Raw genomic sequence first — 12,144 nt, 5'->3', positions numbered from 1 at the left:
TAAATACCTAGTAGTAGAATTGTTTGGTCTTGTGGTAGTTCAATCTATAGTTTTTAAGGAACCTCCATAACAGCAACAGTGTACAAGGGTTCCCCTTGCAATTTACATTCCCAGCAACTGTGTGCAAGGGTTCCCCTTTTCTCCACATCGTCACCAGCATTAATATTGCCTTTCTTTTGGATAAAAGCAATTTTTACTGGGAGGAGATGATAAATTATTATAGTTTTGATTTGCATTTCTCTAGTGATCAGTGATGTTGACCATCTTTTCATATACCTGTTTGCCATTTGAATGTCTTTTTTTTTTTTTTGAGAAATGTCTATTCAGACCTTTTGCTCATTTTTATATTGGATAATTAGATTTTTTTCCTATTGAGTTGTTTAAGCTGCTTATATATCCAGACTATTGTTTTCTTGTTGGATGGGTAGTTTGCACATATTTTCTCCCATTCTGTAGGCGATCTCTTCACTTTGTTGAATTGTTTCCTTTGCTATGCAGAAGCTTTTGAACTTGATGTGATCACAATAGTCAATTTTTGCTTTGTTTGTCTGTGCTTTTGGGATATTACTCAAGAAATCTTTGCCAAGCATGCTGGCTCATGCCTATAATCCCATCACTTTGGGAGGCCAAGGTGGACAGATCACCTGGAGTTCGAGCCCAGCCAAATATAGCAAAACCTTGTCTCTACTAAAAATACAAAAATTATCCAGGCATGGTGGCCTGTGCCTGTAATTCCAGCTGCTTGGGAGGCTGAGGTAGGAGAATCACTTGAACCTGGAGGTGGAGGTTGCAGTGAGCTGAGATCATGCCACTGCACTCCAGACTGGATGACAGAGCGAGACTGTGTCTCAAAGAAAAAAAGAAATCTTTGTCCATACCAGTGGTCTGAGAGCATCCCCAAACTTTTATTTTCGTACTTTCATAATTTGAGGTCCTACATTTAAGTTTTTCATCCACTTTGATTTGATTTTTGTATGTGGAGAGAGATAGGGGTCTAGTTTTATCATTTTGCAAGTGAATATCCAGTTTTCCCAACAACATTTATTGAAGAGACTGTCCTTTCCCCAATGTATGTCATTGGCACGTTTGTCGAAAATGAGTTCATTGTAGTTACATACGTTTATTTCTGGATTCTTTATTCTGTTCCATGGGTCGATGTGTCTGATTTTATGCCAGTATCATGCTGTTTTGGTTATTATACCCTGTAGTATAATGTGAAGTCAGGTAATGTAATTCTTTTTGACCAGAATGGCTTAGGCTAGTCTAGGTCTTTGTGGTTTCATATAAATTTTTGGATTTTCTTTCTACCTCTGTGAGGAATGTCATTGGTATTTTGACTGGAAATGCATTAAATCTGTAGACTTCTCAGGGTAGTGTGGACATTTTAACAACATTGATTTTTCCAATCCATAAATATGAAATATCTTTCCATTTTTTTGTGTCCTCTTTAATTTCTTGCATCAATGTCTTATAATTTTCTTTGTAGAAATTTTTCACTTTTTTGGTTAGGTTAATTCCTAGATATCTTACTTTATTTTTGGCTATTGTAAGTGGGATGATTTTGATTTATTTTTCAGATTATTTGCTGTTGGGATATAGAAATGCTACTTATTTTTGCATGGTGATTTTATATCCTGCAAATCTACTGTATTTATTTATCAGTTCTAATAGTTGTGGGGTTTTTTGGTGGAGTCTTTAGATTCTTCCGAATATAATATCACATCATCTGCAAAAAAAATGTGATTTCTTCCATTTTAACTCAGATGTACTTTATTTCTTTCTCTTATCTGATTGTTCTAGCTAGGACTTCTAATACTATGTTGAGTAACAGTGGTGAAAGTTGGCATCCTTGTCTTATTCCAGATTTTAGAGAAAAGGCTTTTAATTTTCCCTTTTGGTATAATACTATCTGTGGATCTGTCATATGTGGTTTTTATTGTGTTGAAGTATCTTCCTTCTGCCATTTTTTGACTGTTTTTATCATAAAGGGATGTTGGAATTTATCAAATGCTTTTTCAGCATCAACTGAAATGATTTTATGGCTTTTGTCCTTTATAATGCTGATATGATATATTGCATTGATTGATTTGCATATGCTGAACCATCCTTGCATCCCTGGAATAAATTCCACTTGGTCATGATGAATGATCTTTTTAAGGCACTGTTGAAGTAAGTTTACTAGTATTCTGATGAGGATTTTTGCATCAATATTCATCAGAAATACGGTCTGCAGTTTTCTTGATATGTCTTTTTTGGTTTGGGGTTCAGGATAATACTGGTCTCATAGCAGGAGTTTGGAAGTATTTCCTCCTCTATTTTTTGAAATTGTTTGTGTAGGATTGCTATGAGTTCTTTAAGTGTGTGGTAGACTTCAGCAGTGAAGCCACTGGGTTCCAGACTTTTCTTTGCTGGGAGACTTATTATTATGGCTTTGATCTCATTACATGTTATTGGTCTATTTAAACTGTGGAATTCTTCATGATTCAATCTTGGTAGGTTGTATGTGTCTAGAAATTTATTCATTTATTTAGGTTTTCCAATTTATTGGCATATAGTTTATTGTAATCTCTAATGATCCTTTGGCTTTTTGCAGTATCAGTTATAATTTCTATTTTTTAATCTCTGATTTTATTTATTTGAGTCTTCTCTCTTTTATCCTAGTCTGGCTAAAGGTTTGTCAATTTGTTGAACTTTTCCAAAAAAAAAACAACTTTTTGTTTTATTAACAAATAAAAAATATATATGTTGGGTACATATGTATTTACAATTGTTATATCCCTTCTCAGTTGATGCTTTTATCATTATATAATGACCTTCTAAGTTTCTTTTCATATTTTTTCTCTTGAAGCCAATTTTGTTACAAGTATAGCTAATCCTGCTTTTTTTGTTTCTATTTGCAAGGAATATTTTCTTTCATCTCTTTATTTTCTGGCTACTTGTGTATATCTATAGGTGAAATGTGTTTCTTGTAGACAACATATCATTGGGTTTTGTATTTTTTAAATACATTCAGCCACTCTGTATCTTTTGATAAGAGTGTTCAATTCATTTACATTCAATGGTATTATTGATAAGTAAATATCAATATTTGCTTTCTGATTGTTGTGTGGTCTTTCTTCCTTCTTCTCCTCTTCCTTTTTGTGAAGGTGGTTTGCTCTGGTAGTATGTTTTTATTTATTTTTGGTGGTACTGTTGTAGGTTTTAAACTTGAGGATGCTATGGGGCTTGCAAATATCATCTTAGAACCCATTATTTCAAAGTGATGGCAACTTAACACTGATTGCAAAAACAAATAAACTAATAAGCAAAGATAATTAATAAAAGTTCTACATTTTAACTTCATCCCTCTGGCTGTTTAAATTTGTGTTGTATTTGTATCTTATATTGTCTATGTCTTGAGAAGTTATTATTTTTAATATATTCATTAGTCTTTCTACTCAAGACTTGAATAGTGTACACACCACAATTGTAGTGTTATAATACTCTCAGTTTGTCTGTGTACTTACTTTTACCAGTGAGTTTTGTGCCATCAGATGATTTCTGAATTTTAGCTTGGAAAGTCATGGGTTTACATTCCCAACTCAAATAGTTTACCACATCTAACACCAAATCTTATCCTAGACAAATAGACATCCATAATTGATAGAGCTGGGCATGGCAAGGCCTCTGATTCTCACCATTCTTAAGACTTTTCTTCGGCCTAACATATGGCCTTACTGAAAAATCTAGTCATTCTTTCAAAAATAAATGCTTCTGAATTTGAGTCTTCCTCTGCTTGATTTCCAGAGCCATGGAATTGTTGTTTTTTAATCTTTGTTTTTCTGCTTTAGTGCTTTATGACAATTATTTCATAGAAGGTGGTAGAGACATAGGAATATTATGTCTATGATAGAAGGATGAAGTTAAAGTAATGATTTATGTTAGTCTTTATTAAATCAAAGGTGCAAATTTAATGACTAGTAATAACACTGAAATGGGAAAATAAATTACAACTAAAAGCTTGTTGTGGCATAATTTTAAAAAATGCTTGGTTAGTAAGAAAGGAGATAAAAACAAAAGTAGTTGGGATGAAAAATAAACATTAAATATTTGTAATCTGTAATATGCCAGTGATAGAAATGGAATAGGCACTCAAAGGACAGATATTGTCTAAATGCTGTTTAATAAACATAATAGATTAATAAAATCAGAAGATAATACACAATATAAAAATCACTGAGGTAAAAAGTTGATTCTTTGAAAACTAATAAAAATCAATCAACCCTAGCAACATTGATAAAGAGATACAACGCAAGTTAATATTTATGATTTAACAGTGGACTACAAAAAAATCCTGCAATTTTTGCAGACTTTAAAAAATAAGAAAATATACAAATAATTACCAATTTAAAGATAAAATAGACAAATTCATAGAAAAAACATACTTTTACAGGCACAAAAAGAAATAGAAAAATTTGAACAATTCTACACTTATTCGAGATCTTGAAACTACGCTAAAAACTTCCCACAAAGAAATCTGCAAGACCAGTTGGCTTTACTAGTGAGTCCATCCAAATGTTTAAGAAGGAAATAACAACATTCTTTTTCATACTCCTTTACAAAAATTACAATGAAAAAAGAGGGGGAGACGTTTTCAACTTCTTTCATGAAACAACTTATCTATGAAAACCACAATATTACAAGGACATGACAAGGTAGGAAAACCAGAAGCTATAAACCAATTTTCCTCATGAAAATAGATTTTAAAATAAAAAAATAATAGCAAATTGAATTTACCAATATATAAAGAGGATGCCAAGTCATTATCACGTGAGCTTATTTCTGAAAGCATTTATTTTTATTTTTTTAAATACTAGGTAATCACTTGATATATATTTTCTCATTAAATAAAAAAGCAAAATTTAAGGTCATCTCAATCTATGCCAAAAAAGCATATGAAAAAGTCAACCGTTAGCAACTATAAACACATTGACAAGATAGGAGGCGAAGGAGACTCCCTTAATCATAAATTACTAAAAATGTTTCTTCTGAGGTCTGGATAGAAACAAGGATATTTCCTCCCACCATTTCTATCCAGCATTGTATGAAAGTCACAGCCAGAAAAATAAAGCATCAAAAAAAAAAAAAGAATGAAATTATAGTGATTTGAAAGTAAGAACTAAAAATATGAGTTTTAGAGTATCTCAATATGCAATCTAAATAAATTGAAACTATACATTTAGCACAAACCTAATATAAGGTCAGCCTAAATATTAATTGTATTTCTGTGTAAATACTGTATTGCTATAGTAAATAATTAGAAAATGAAATTTTAAACTAATACTATTTAAAATATAAAGCACCAAGTACATAGGATACTACTAACAAAGATGTTCATATTCTATAAGCAGAAAACTACAAAACACAATGAACATGAATTAAAGTCTATATAGAGAAACTTCTTTGATGGGAAGACTCAATATGAACAGAACTTCACTTAGTATGCAAAGTTCTGCACCTATTGATCAAAACATTTGATGCAGCTCTAATGAAAACACCAGAACGTAGTTTGCCTATTTGTTTGTTTACATTTATTTATTTACTGTCATTGGCATACTGATTCTAAAATTCATATGTGTATTCAAAGGGTCAAGAGTAACTAACCTTATATGAGAATAACAAAATTAGAGGGTTTATGGTACCAAATATCAAGTCGTGTAATATAGGTAAAATCATTAAAACCACTGAGCATTGGTTGAGCATTAGATAAACAGAACAGAATAGGAAGCCCAGAACCAAACTCCCAAATGTTCTATAATTTGATTTGTGACAATGATTGTACTGCAGTGAAGTGCAGAAAGGAGATTTTTATAACAAATGATGCTAGGCCAATTGGATATTCATTTTCAAAAATCTTGACACATCAAATTATACATAAAAATCTATTCCAGTTCCATATATTTTATGAAGTTAGCATTGACACAGATTTCTTACATAGGATAAAAAATAAAAGGGCTGACCTAAAGAGAACTACCTATAAAATACACGAAAGTGATACTTTTTATCATAAAATGATTTTATTAAGGGAGTGAAAATTCAGTCCACAGAATGAGAGGTGATATTAGTAATTCTCAACCTAAATAAAACCACTCAGAAACAGAATATATAAAGAATTCCTCCTGCAGACCCCCATTAGCAACAAATCACCTAATAGAAATATAGGCAGAACAAGATTTATAGAGTCGACACATTCATAAAATGCTGACTTTTTAAATTATTGGAGTCAGAGAAATTAAGACCCACCAGAGTGGCTTAACATTTTTTTTTTTTTTTTTTTTTTGAGACGGAGTCTCGCTCTGTCGCCCAGGCTGGAGTGCAGTGGCGCGATCTCGGCTCACTGCAAGCTCCGCCTCCTGGGTTCACGCCATTCTCCTGCCTCAGCCTCCCGAGTAGCTGGGACTACAGGCGCCCACAACCGCGCCCGGCTAATTTTTTGTATTTTTAGTAGAGACGGGGTTTCACCGTGGTCTCGATCTTCTGACCTTGTGATCCACCTGCCTCGGCCTCCCAAAGTGCTGGGATTACAGGCGTGAGCCACCGCGCCTGAACATATCAAGTGTTCATGAGGGTGAGAAGCAGCTACTGACGGGAGATAGATTGGCACAAACACTTTGGACAACCCTTGCAGTTTCTACAAAACTGAAACAATGTCTGTTTTATATGCCAACATTCCACTTCCACAAAATACTCAAAACCATATATTTATTAACCGAAGGATATTATACATTGCCAGTAACAAAATAATTCAGAGTAGCCTAAAACTGGAAAGAAATAAAACTTGATTTAGTCATTCCATCATGTGTGTATATTAAAACGATATGTTGTACACCATAAATGTATACAATTTTACTTGTCAGTTAAAAATAAATTACGAAAATGGTTCATGTAGATGAATAGATTTTGGAGTAGTCATAAAATGGGAATCTATCCCTCAATGAGAAAATAAAACTTCTATTTTAATTGAACAACGTCGATAAATCTCAGGAATAATTTTGTTCTAAGGAATCCAAATAGAGTATACATTTTATAATTCCATTTATTCAAGGTTCAAACCTGATTTTTAAAAAACTTACCAATAGAGACAAGTTAGCATAGTTATTATTTTGTGAAGATGCTGGGCCTAACATTTGTTTTGGGAAGCTTGTAACATGTTATTTCTTCCTCTGGGTTATGGTCACACAAGAGTGTTCACGTTGCAAAATTCATCAAGCCAAAACATGTCATATTCAATATAAAGTTTACTTTTAAAAGTTTACTATGGCTACTGAGTTGGCAAAGAGGATGAGAGTAGAGGATGAGAGGTATTCTAGAAAAACTGGAGAAAGTGAAGACAGCCTGGACTAGGGCTGTGTGCTGGAGGCCATGGGAGAGCTTCCGATCTAACACCCCTGCTGATGGGTTGGGAGAGAAAGAGGAATCAAGAATGATGCTGGTGTTTGGCCTGAGCAACTTGCAGGATGAAGTTCCTTGTATTCAGATGGTGATGGCTGTAGGAGAAACAGGTTTTGAGTAGAGTATCAGAGAGCTGGTTTGAAGACAGGTTTTTTGGGAGACCTGTATTGAAGATCCAAGGGCAGATGCTGTATACACAGCTATGTATGCCAACCTGGAGTTCCGGAGTGCGTCAAATGATATTGGCCAGTCAAAAGTGACGTAGACTGGGGACTGACCTTGTGCTTTAGAAAGCATCTGTTACTGATAATGTTAACAGAAACGTTTGTTTGTTTCCAGTTTCAAGTGGTAGAGGTGAAAGCCAGAGAGCTATAAATTTAACAGAGACTGGGAGGAGAGGAATTGAAGACAGATGAGTACAGACGTCTCTATTGAGCTTTTGCCACAAAGGAGAGAAGGCAAATGCAGAGCTGCAGGTCAAGACATCGCTTTTTATTGACATTTTTAAGATAGGAGAAATCACAGCATGTCATTTCTTCCAGGCCTTCTCAGCAGACAGCTATGAAATACGTGTATGTATACTAACTCAGTCATACACGTATGCCTCTTTTCTGTATCATCTTTCTGTGTGTATGCATGCATTTGTGTATATGCATGTCTTGTGAGGGCAGGATCACTAAAATTCTACACCAAGGCCCCACAGTTCATTCCAGTACCTCCCCCCACCCTTTTTTTTTTTTTCCCCTTTGAGACAGAGTCTCACTCTGTCGCCCAGGCTGGAGTGAGCGGCGCCATCTTGACTCACTGCAAGCTCCGCCTCCCGGGTTCCCGCCATTCTCCTGCCTCAGCCTCCCGAGTAGCTGGGACTACAGGCGCCGCCACCAGGGCCGGCTAATTTTTTTGTATATTTTAGTACAGATGGTGTTTCTCCGTGTTAGCCAGGATGGTCTCCATCTCCTGACCTCTTGATCCACCCGCCTCGGCCTCCCAAAGTGCTGAGATTACAGGCGTGAGCCACAGTGCCCAGCCCTCCCCTTTTCTTAGTTGTAAACTTATTATCTCACCATAACAAACCCAGTTCTTATTATCTACAATATGTTTATTTGTTGAGTTTCACAATAAATATAGTTTGAGAATTGTTTACCCATATCTCTGGAAAAAGCATCCACTAGATTACATCCTTAAGGTAAAACAGTCTTTAGCTTTACAATATCCAGTCAAGGTATCCTTTACAAAGTTAGCCACCCCTTTCAGGGCACTCGTGTTATTCATTCAGATAGATTCACTTGTTAATCTTAACACTTGATTTGTGGTTCAGCTCACATGCTAGTGGCTTTTAGTTCTTTGTTTAATTCTGGGTATATGAAGGATAAGTGAAACTCTGACAAGTCAGAGCTATAAGAGAGAGATGCATCCCTTTCTCTTCATCCCTACTCCTCCCTCCAGTTTCTACTCACACCTCTCCCCATGCCTTTTCCTCCTACACACTGTAGGTAATCAATCCCCTTCTCATGTATACTTCCTGCATTTCTCGTTGTATAAATGAGCAAATAAATGTATACTTTATACGTCCTTTTTTACATAAAGGGTAGCATCCTGTAAGTAGCCTTTTGTGCTTTCCTTTTTTATTTAACATTATATCCTGGTATAAACCACTTCATATGAGTTCATAAAGATTATTTTAAGCAGCTGAAAAATGCCCTATTTTGTAGAGGCACCTCAGTTTATTCATTCATAAATTATTAGTTGCTGAAACACCCTCCATATATAGGAATTGATGTTTCCAGTATTTTGTAATTCCGAACAATGCTACAAAATATAACCATGTGCATTTGTATTTCTGTATTGTTGGTGCTGTAGCTTTAGGGTAGATTCTTAGAGGTGGGATTGCTGAGTCAAAGCTTAAGTGCAGATCTAGGTCGTTTTTTTGGTTGGATTCTTTTAAGTATCTGCAAGTTTTCTTCCGGATGGGTTGAAACAGTCTGCATTCTCATCAATAAAGTTTGAGAATGCCTGATTCCTGACAGCCTCACAAGCAGAATGTGTTGTTTAATTTTCAATAATTTGTACCAGTCTAACTGGTGAGAAATTATATCTCAGGGTTGTTTTAACTTGTATTTCTCTAAAAATGAGAACTATAAGTGAATATTTTGTTGGTATGTTTAAAGGAAATTGTCATCTCTGTTTTGGCAACCTAATGGTTCATTGCAGTTTTCCATTTCTCTACTGCATCTTTAGTCCTTTGCCCCACAATATTTAAGTGTTCTTCCTAGATTGGGAGTGTTAACCCTTTGCCTGTGATATACGTGGAGACTTTTTCCTCCCAGAATGAAAGCTGGCTTTTGCTTATGCTTATGATGTTTCTATGATGCATTTATTTTAATTTATATTTTGATAAGAACACCTATGAGACCTACCCTCTTAGCATGTTTTTAAGTGTGAAATATAGTATCATCAACTACATGTACAATGTTGGACAGCAGACCTTTAGAATTTAATTCATCTTTGCTGGACTGAAACTTTATTCTCCTTGATTAGCAACTTCCCATTTTCCCCCTTCTATAGCCCCGGACAACCATCATTTACTCTTTGATTTTATGAATTTGATTATTTTAGATATATAAGTGGAATCATGCAGTATTTGCCTTTCTGGCTTATTTAAGTAACTGATTTATTTCACTTAGCATTTCCTCAAGGCTCATCCATGGTGTTGCATATTACAGAATTTCTTTATTTCTTGAGACTGAATATTATTCTATAAAGAGTCCTCAAAATTTAAAAATAGAGCTGTCATATGACCTAGCAATCCCACGTCCGGTATTTATCCAAAATAATTTAAATCGAGATCTTGAAGAAATGTCAGCCCGCCCATGTTCATTGTGGCACTATTCAAAATACCCAAGACAGGAAGCAACCTAAATGTCCATCAACAGATAAAGAGATGAGGAACATGTGGTGTGTAGATAGAATGGGATACTTTTTATTTTTTAAAAAAGTGAATTAAATTCTAAAAGTCATTCATTTTTAAAAAAGAAATTTTTCTGTAGCTGAATTTATCCTTTTTTTTTATCAGCTGTAGATTATTTATTGTTAGAGCGTCATCTCCTACACCAGTGTTAACGATGAATTAATTCACGTTATTTTCTAGTGCTTGTATAACTTTGATTTTTACCTTTATATCCCTAATCTACTTGGCATTTGTTCTTGTTTATGGGCTGATATTTGATGTAACATTATGTTTTTGCAAATGACTACCCACTTGTCCAAACACCATGCATTGAAGAATCCATCTTTACCTCTGTTATTTGAGATAACATTTTGGTCATATTATATGTTTCCATAAGTATTTGGGTCTGACTCTGGACTTGCTCTTCAATTCTACTTGTATATTTGTCTATTCATGAATCAGTGCAATGATATTTAAATACTAGAGACTTATTTTAAAGTCTATCTGACTTTAAAGTCTATCTGTTTGACTATCTGACAAGGTTGGTTCCCACTCATAGATTTTTCTTTTTCATTGTACACCTAGCTATTCTTTCATGTGTGTTTTTCCATATGAACTTTTGCATCAAATTATCTAACTTCATAAAATAGCTTGTAGAGTTTTCTATTAGGATTGCATTGAAATTAATTGAACTTAAATTGACATCTTTATAATGTTGAGTCCTTTTCTCTTAGAATAAGGGATAGCTTTCCATTTCTTCACATCTCTTGTCTTTCAGGAACTATTTTTATATTTACCTTGTAAAAGATTTTTTATATTTCTTGTTAAGTTTATTTCTAGGTTTTACTCACCTTTATTGCTACTTTAAATATATATTTTCTCTCCCGTTATGTTCTCTGTATACGTTTATTTATATGAGGGCTGTGAGATTTTGTATGCTAATTTTATAGTCTGTCATTTCACTGAATTATTTTAGTGTTCTGTAAGTTTTATTATATATTCTTTGGGATTTTCTAGGTATACCATCGTAACATCTGCCATACAGGTAGCTGTATGCTTTCTTTATACATTCTTATATTTCTGATTGGTTTATTTTATTCAATTATACTGGCTAATGCCTTCAGTATCAAATTGAATCATCTTGGCAATGCAGGGTATGCTTGTCTTGTTTCGGATCTTAGTTGTGATTCTAGTAGCATTTTTTTCTCCAGTAAATAAGATATTAGCTTTAAGACGAAGATATAAAAATACACATATGCACACAAACATACATCTACAGCAAACATACACAGTGCTGTACACGCAGTAAGTATATACCGCACAGAATATGTACATGTACATACATATCTATATCCACATAAAATTACACATATATGCATACATTGTTAAACTATTCCACAGTTTCTGTTTTCTTAGTGTTTTATCATAAATAAGTGTTAAGTTTTGGCAAAAGACCTCTACACAACTTTGAGGATGACCATATATTTTTCCTTAGATTTATTAATATTACATATAACTGAATTTCTAATATTGAACTGAATTCGCATTTCTGGAATGCAAGTAGGTCATGGAGTATTATTTTTTCAAAGTGATGACGGGTTCAAATGGCTAAGGTTACGTTTAAAATTATTGCACTGATATTTATAAAATATATTGGTCTGTGCCCTCATTTCTTCATACTGGCTTCATCTCGTTTAGGCATCAGTATAATATTTGCCTCATAAAGATAAGTTACAAAGGTTTCCTTCTCTTTTATTGCTCTAGAA

The 12,144-nt window shown here is 34.1% G+C and overlaps 1 long non-coding RNA gene across 1 annotated transcript in view; it reads left to right on the top strand.

Annotated features, from left to right (window-relative positions):
- Positions 1 to 12,144, top strand: part of LOC139355947 (uncharacterized) — a 268,335-nt gene that overhangs the window by 99,933 nt on the left and 156,258 nt on the right. The window lies entirely within an intron of this gene.

This window comes from Macaca nemestrina, chromosome 8, assembly GCF_043159975.1.
Source record: "Macaca nemestrina isolate mMacNem1 chromosome 8, mMacNem.hap1, whole genome shotgun sequence".
NCBI classification, from domain to species: Eukaryota; Metazoa; Chordata; class Mammalia; order Primates; family Cercopithecidae; genus Macaca; species Macaca nemestrina.
This window is presented reverse-complemented; position numbering and strand designations above follow the sequence as displayed.